Genomic DNA, 8,716 nt, shown 5'->3' with positions numbered 1-8,716 from the left:
ACTACAAAGATATGGAAATTAAGCTCTTTTGGATTCATGTTGCTTGCCCAAGCAATTTTACCATGTGAAAATGATTTTGGACAAGTACCACAAACCCAAGATGGTAGTATTAGCTCCCCCTATATATGTGCTAGAGTGTTTGATTTGAAACTCGCACATATGCATAGATTAAAATTGTGGGAGAGTAATTACTACTAAATGATGCTAAGGTGTATAGAATACACCTTTAAAGCGTGTACCAATCGGAGTTGCACCTTTAAGTTCATCCTAAGCACCATGGTTAGCTAGATATCACTTGAAAATAAAAAGCACTAGATACCTTGTGAGATCAACATTAAAAGCAAGGTACTACCATTACTTGAAAAGCATACCAAGTGTCTAGCTATCATCCTATGCATGCTAGTTATCAAATCATCATTCAAGTTCTACAACTAGCATACACCACACAAGCATGCATATTGAATTTTAAAAGCTTATGCAATGCAAGCAAGCACATGAATATGCACATATCAAATGCAATCAATCAAAGTTCATGAGCTTGCTCCCCCTACTTGTGTGCTTCTCTTGTCCAAGAATTTTGATCCATCTCTTTTTTCAATGTTACTCCATCTTTGTCCGTGTCCATGTCCAACCTCTACTTCTTTGAGCTTTTATATCTTATCTCTCCCCCTTGTACAATCTCAATCTCAAAACTTTCATATCTTTGTACAATCTCTCCCCCTTTGTCATCAATTTCCATAAAAGGTGAGCTTCTCGTTGATGCAAAGGTATACATTTGGGGTAGATGGTTGAGGCTTGAATCTTGCATTTTTTATGGACATGACTTGATTGTTGGAATGACACCACTTGTAGATACCGCTTGTAACTCATACCACTTATATCTTGTGTAAGGCTTCTTGAGATACCACACATAGGATCATTGATCTTGATACCAATTTGTGTGATACCTCCCCCTATGTGATAGCATGGGTCATCCATTTGATACACTTGAGCTCTTGTAGGTGAGGGATGCATTCTTCATTTGATGATCACTTAAAGTTGAGGATCACTTGTGGAACCATTTTCTTGCATGATTGATATTATGTGTAGATGTGATATCACTTGAAAGAATCTTCTAGTATGGAACCACTTGTTGGATTTTTCAATAAAAACCATTTCTTAAACATTTGCTATCTCCATGAATACCACTTATAGGATATCACTTATGAGTTGATCTAGACATTACTTGTAGATTCTTGATGAAATACTTGAGTCTAGATACCATTTGAAACAAACAAACTAGATATCCATTTGCATTGTTGTCTTGTGCTTGTACTCTTATCACTATCATGAGCTTCTATGATTTACTTGAACTAAATTGATTTGCCTAAGCTTCCAAGTCCGGTTTGAACCAATAACAAGCTTCTTCACACCTCTTGCAAGGGTTATCTTGCCAATGTTGTACTTGTTACTTGTTAGCAATCCAAATTGAGTCAAGTACTTGGGTTCACTAGCTCATGAACAAATTCATGTACTAACCACTAGATCAAGTAATCATTCAAATAATAGTGGCAGGCTATGAATTTAAGCATTTCATTTGTTATGCATGATCCTATGAAGCATGTACTATATGCACTAACCGCATACTAGTAAGGGATGAAATGATCATGCACATTACAATGATACCTTTGCTATATTGGAGTAGAGGATAGTCACATAGATTCCAATTCATTACTCCAATAGTAATGTGAAGTCCAATTATAAGCTTAGTGAAGACCAATAGATACCATGTTGAATTTCATTCTTCACCCATATGAAATGAATACCACTTATGATCAAGTGCACTTTCTTGTTGTAGTTGGCTTGCTTTTTCTTTTGATCTTTGCTTGCATGAGAGCATCAATTTGAGAATACCACTTGAAATATCATGACTAGGTCTCTTTTGGATGTTGCTTGCTTTTCTTGATCAACCCTTTTGATTGCTTCAACTAAGCATCTCAAATGTTCCTCGGATCACCACTTCCATGTTAGCCTTCCAAGTACCACACTTGGTTCACCTACACATAGGCGGCAAGCCCCTACACTAGGGAGAAGTGACCTCTCTCCAAGAATCATTCTTGATACTCACTTGAAATGACTTGATTGATTGATCCAAGTGATGGACTTAACTTGATGAGTGACCTTGATTCCTTCTTTAAGTCCTTTTCTTTCTACTTGTTTAAGTCATTTTCTTTCTACCAAATGATCTCCAATCATATCTAGAACTTAAACTATATCTTCATCTTAAGTTTGATCTTGATCTTTCAATTTGAGTACCGAATATGTGCAAAGTACACTCCACAATCAAATAGCCTTGTACTCTTTGCTTGTCATGCTTCTAGATCATCTCAAAAACCAAACTTAGGTACCTCAAACACTTGTACACATGTTTCCAACTTGAGGACCTTTCAATCAAAGTGACTCTAGATCAATCCAACATTTGTCACTTTTCTGACAGATTTGGTACCCTTCAAAGAAATAAGCATATCTCCCAAAGTAAAAATCCAAATACCACAAAATTTGGTGGAGATGTTCTTTACTAAGTTATCTAGAAGCTATAAAAATTTGAGCTTTATTTGACTTCTAGATTGCTACTAGATTTTAATTCTTCCACCACTGCTACATGCTGATAACTGCTGCACTATAGCTGACAAGATCCACTCCAAAACCAAAGCATTTCTTATCCAATCCTCATGAAAATTGTACAGCATCTTATACCATAAGTCTAGAGCATGTACATCAATTTTTATGTCAATCCAATAAGTGTTGATTACTCAAACATGGCTAAGATCACAGCTAGCTCAGATTCTCAATTATAGGATAGATTTCAACAATTGAGCTATACTTCATCAAATATGACTCAAACTTAAAACTAACTTGTTTGAATACTTCCTATAAGACATAAATCCATTCAATCCACTTTCTAAATGTTATCTTATGAACTTATCCAACACAAATCAATCCAAACTTGACTACTAAATTAATTTATCCATTCAAACATCTCATAGCAAGCAATATTGCATATTTATCCAATTCAATCAACTCATATGCACCCAAATGAAATGATCAACAAGAGATATACCTTGGTTGGCTCATGATCATCCAATTAGCAAGCTTCAACTCAAATATTTGCAAGCCATCAAATAATCCAATAAATCACCACAACTTGAATATGACACTTGTATGTTGTAGCACTTGAACTTCACTCAATTTTCACTTAGCATTGGGTTGGATATGCACTAAGCTTCAATGCTTGATTCTATATATGATGATTAATATGAAAACAATTTGAATCAAGCCTCCAATGCCATGGTACCTACACACATTCATCCACTTTTTGATGGTACCCAAACAATTTTGGGTCCTCTCAAGTTAGGAGCAACATACTTAGGCGATGCCTTAGTATGAGTAGCGGGATGTTTTGCAATAGCAACCATAGAGGTACCATCACCATCCTTTCTAAGCATATTATTATCAACAATTGAAATAGGCTTAGAAATATCACCTAGGGGACATGAATGTGCCATGTGTCCCCTTTCTCGGTATGAGTAGCACTTTCTCTTTGCTTGAGCCTTCTCTTCTTTGCTCATGTGGTGCTTCTCATTGCCTTGCCTCTCATGGATTGCTTGAGCCTTCTTCTCAAGCTTGGTAGGACAATTAGAGGCAAAGTGTCCCACACTTCTACGCTTGAAGCACTTGATGTGAGCATAATTTTTCTTCTCATCTTCATTCTTGCTCATCATCTTGGCATCTTAAGTTTACATTGGATGCCTTGCCTTTCCACCCCTTCTTGTTTTCTTCTTCTTTATCATCAAATCACTACCATCTTCATGGTTGATCTTGATTTGAACTTGGGGTGTCTTCTCTTGCTCAACTTGTGACTTTGGTTGAGGCTTCACTTGTTGCTTCACCAATTGCTTGGTTGGGCACATTGAGGTAAGATGACCCCAAATGCGGCACTTGAAGCACTTGACATGCTTTAGCCTCTCTTCTTCTTTTATATTCTTGAGCTTCTCAATGTTAGGGCAACCATTTGCAAGGTGTCCCACTTCATGACACCGGTAGCACATGGTATGAGAGAGCTTTCTTTGTTGTAGCTTCTTCATCTTTCTCTCTCTCTTTCTTTCGCCCTTTATTATCTTCTTCTTGAAGCCAAGGCCACACTTGTCACCATAGTTTCTTTGAGTCTTCAACATGTGCTCAAAGGTGACTTTTGAGTTGTAGCACCTCTCTAACTTGTTGCTCAATTTCTTTACTTCACTTTTTAGCTCAATGTTCTCCTTCAAAATGTTAGTCTCACAAGACATGGAAGTAGAACAAGCATCTATATGTGAAGAGCATGGCATATCTAATAAATCATTACAAGAGGTGGATACATGCTTCTTGCCTACATCACAAGGGTTAGCAATAATATATGATTGATCAATTGACCCATGTGATGAGCTCTCACTAGTTTTAGTTTTTCCATTAGAAATCTCCTTAGTGAGAAAAGCATGGTCTTGTACCAAGTTATCATGAGCAACACTCAGTTCCTCATGAGCCAATTTTAGCTCCTCATGTGAACAAGTAGTAACATAAAGTAGATGCTTTTGTTGTTCACATGTGTTCTTTAGAAAAGAGTTTTCATTTTTCAATTTCTCGGTTTTAGCCATCTCTTTTTCTAAAGCTTTGATCATGTAACCATATCTATCTAGAAGCTCCTCATATAAATCAAGATCAATCACATTTGCATTAGATACCTTAGTGTCACCTTGTGACATGAAGCAATGTGATGTAGTTGGAGAGCTTGAAGAAACATCACTCTCGTAGCCCGAGCATGATCCATCATTATCACCATCAAGTGTGCATGGAGTAGCATCATCATTGGCATCACTTGTGGCATCATCATCAATCTTGTCAAGTGATCTTGTGATATGATTATTATCATCATCACTTGACCATGAGGTGGAGCAATCTTCCACAATCACCAAATTATAGTTATGCTCAACACACTCATGTGCCTCCATCTTGGGCTCATCATCATCATCGGAGACCGTCCCATATTTCTCATTGAGATAACTCCAAATCTCATGGGCAGTCTTTATGTCAATGATCTCTCCAAATATACAATCATGCAAAGATCTATACATGATGTTAGTAGCTTGGATGTCGAGATCTAGGCATTTCTCTTGTGCTTGAGTTAGATTATCTTCATCCAACACATGAGAAAAGCCTACATCTACCATCCACCACATTTGAGGGTAAATAAACTTAAAATTACATATCATCCAATTTTTCCATCGTGTAAAGTGTGTGCCATAAAAAATGTGTGAACAATCAACATCTAGCCCATAAGCCGCCATCCTCTCGGGTCGATGAAGACCACAAATGAGAAACCTAGCTTTGATACCAATTGAAAGGGTCGAGATGGTAGACTAGAGGGGGGGGTGAATAGTCCTTTCTAAAATTAATCGCGTTGACTAACCGAAACAAGTGCAGAATTAGAACTATCGGTCTAGCCAAGACTACACCCCTCTATCTATATTCTCTAGCACCTTCCAAAGATACTAATTAAGCAATAAAGGTGTCGGGCTAGCTAGAGCTCACCTAACCAATTCTAGGAGCAAGGTCACACAAACCTATGCCACTAGTACTTTAAGCAACAAGGAAGCTCCTACACATGCTAGTAAGCAAAAGCACAAAGCCAACTAAGCTCACTAGCAATGCTCAATAACAAGGCAACAAATGCCAAATTAGAGAGCGCAATTACTTAGCTACACAAACTAAGCAATGTGACTAACAAGGTTACACAAACCAAATTAGCCACGTAAGAGAGCTACTTCTATGCTACACAAGCAAGAAGGTAACTAGCAAGCTACACAAGCTAACTAATTACAAAAGCAACAACACAAGCTCAATGTATATGAAAGTAATTGCAAGCTTGTGTAATGGGGATGCAAACCAACGGGAAGAACAAGGTTGACACAATGATTTTTCTCCTGAGGTTCACGTGTTTACCAACATGCTAGTCCCCATTGTGTCGACCGCTCACTTGGTGGTTCGGCGGCTAATTGGCATCACCCGCCAAGCCCGCACGTCGGGCGCCGCAAGAACCTACCCCGAAGGTGAGGGTAGCTCAATGACATGCTTTACTAAAGTTGCTCTTCGTGACTCCCGTGGGGCGAGCACAATGCCCCTCACAAGCTCTTCTCCGGAGCACCGCACAAGCTTCTTGCGGGCTTCGACGGAGACCACCACCAAGCCGTCTAGGAGATGGCAACCTCCAAGAGTAACAAGCACCACCGGCTTGCAACTCGATCACCTAGTGCAACTCGATGCAATCTCATGATGCAATCGCACTAGAATCATTCACTCACACAATCGGATGATCACTATCAAGTATGTGTGAGATGGAGGGCTCCCAAGCACTACCACACAAGCCACCAAGGCTCTAGTGTGCTCTGCTCTTCCAAGCTCTCAGCCAAAGGCTGACCACGGCTTCTATTTATAACCCCACAAACAAATAGAACCGTTACCCCTTCATTGGGTGTTTTTCAGGTCGACCGGACGCAGCACCGGACGCACCGATCGTGAATACCGGATGTGTCCGGTCGCTATACCGGACGTGTCCGGTAGCTACCTGACCGCCACGTGTCCTACCGTTGCCTCCAACGGCTCTCTGATAAGACGATTGGACGCTCAACATGAAACGACCGGATGCTCAGCACCAAAACAACCGGACGCTGAGCCTTAGTGTCCGGTCGAGTACAGTAAGCACCCATGCTCGACCGGACGCGTCCGGTCACTCCGGACCGGACACTGCTAGTGTTTGATCAACATATCTACCAAACACCGTCTTTATTGATTCACACCGGATGCGTCCGGTCGCACTAAGCAGACCAGTCCTAAGCCACATACCGGACGTGTCCGATCTCCATACCAGACGTGTTCGGTCATTCTGTGACCAGCGCGACTAACTCATTTTCAACTCTATCTTCTTCACCCTTACTCAAATGTGCCAACCACTAAGTGTATCACCTTGTGCACATGTGTTAGCATATTTTCACAAACATTTTCAAGGGTGTTAGCCACTCAACTTGCCACGCCACTCAATCCTAGCGACGATGCAAAGTTAGATCACTCGAGTGGCACTAGATGACCGATATGCAAACAAGTTTGCCCCTCTTGATAGTATGGCCATCTATCCTAAACCCGGTCATCACCTTCTCTACACACCTTTGACCGGTGAAATGAAATGCCCTAGGTTATACCTTTGCCTTGCGCATTCCATTCCATCTCCTCCAATGTTGATGCAACATATGCACCAACATGATCAATAATGATATGATCCACTTCATATCATCATGTGATCATATTGGTTCATCGATCTTGACATCACTTACTTTTCACCACGCGCCAAGTCTTGCTCAAGCTTCACCGCCACATGGTCCATCGCTCCAAAACTTCCGACTTGCCCTTCACGCTTGCAACTAGTCCATCAAGCCAAGTCTTGTCTTGATCTTCTTCACCTTGATCACATGACTCAATGTCATGTCTCATGTGCAATGAGATCCTTCATCATCACATGTGTGAGCTTTGCAATATCTCCAAGCCATTTTCACCTTCATGGCATATGTTGCTCACACATATGTACCTGTGGACTAATCACCTGTGTATCTCACATAAACACAATTACTCCACCTAAGTTGTCACTCAATTACCAAAACCACACAAGAACCTTTCACTAGGTTAATAAGAGTTTGTTGGAATTTTGTTGTGTAGGCCCATAAGAGGTGCTTTTTCTTTTAGTGGATCGACGGTGTAGACAAGTTTGACCCTATGTACCTCCTTTTCGACGATTGGTGGAGAGGGCGACATCCATGAGAGCAATTCGAGCGGTGGGTTCCACCTCCCCCTAACCCCCTCCAATGATGGTTAAGGAGAAGCACTTAGCCGCAGTTAGACGACTAGAGGAACCTCCTCTATGCAATTGCTTAGATCGAGCTATGATAAACCCTGAGAATACGTTAGAGTTTATGTGTCCAAACAAGCATGAAGTAAGTGCAAAGTGTATGTGTTAAAATGTTGAGCTATATGTGTTCATGTACTAATGACACCTTATTTAGGTGTTTTCAATGGCGAAGTGTCATTTTAAGGAGTGGTTGTATGGTCCTAAGAACCAATGGCCTGAAGAACCTCCAAAGGCAAAGCAAAAGAAGAAAGAAAATGTTAATTTACAAAGCACCTCCAGTCAAGTGTGAATGTGGTGTTAAATCCAACTACGGTCGAGTCCCTTCGGAGCTTAGAATAGGCCATTATTGCGGCCATATGGTTGACTATGATGAGGTTGGTTATTTTTGTGGTAACCATGAAATCATATTTTGTTTCTTTTGCTAAGTCATATATGATATAATTTTTTGTTTGAACAGAGCACTAGGAAATGCAGGTGGGAATGTTATGATGGTCAAGCTAAGTTCTTGGATGAACTAAAGGGGAAGAAAGTAATTGCACGGAAGAGGGGATATGGACCTGACTAAATCAACCTATTCATTAAACATCACAAAGACAAGATGCATGAGTTTGCTAGACAGTGCGGTATTTGTAACCCGATTGATGTTGGGCTTGACAAATAGGGATTGGAGAGACGAATCACATTAGAGGAGGAGAGGGCAAGGAAGGAGGCAAGGGAGGAGACAAGAGTACACATGCAGGTCTTGAA

Source organism: Miscanthus floridulus, chromosome 19 (genome assembly GCF_019320115.1).
Source record: "Miscanthus floridulus cultivar M001 chromosome 19, ASM1932011v1, whole genome shotgun sequence".
Classification (NCBI taxonomy): domain Eukaryota; kingdom Viridiplantae; phylum Streptophyta; class Magnoliopsida; order Poales; family Poaceae; genus Miscanthus; species Miscanthus floridulus.
The sequence above is the reverse complement of the archived record's forward strand: the minus strand, read 5'-3'. Positions refer to the sequence as shown.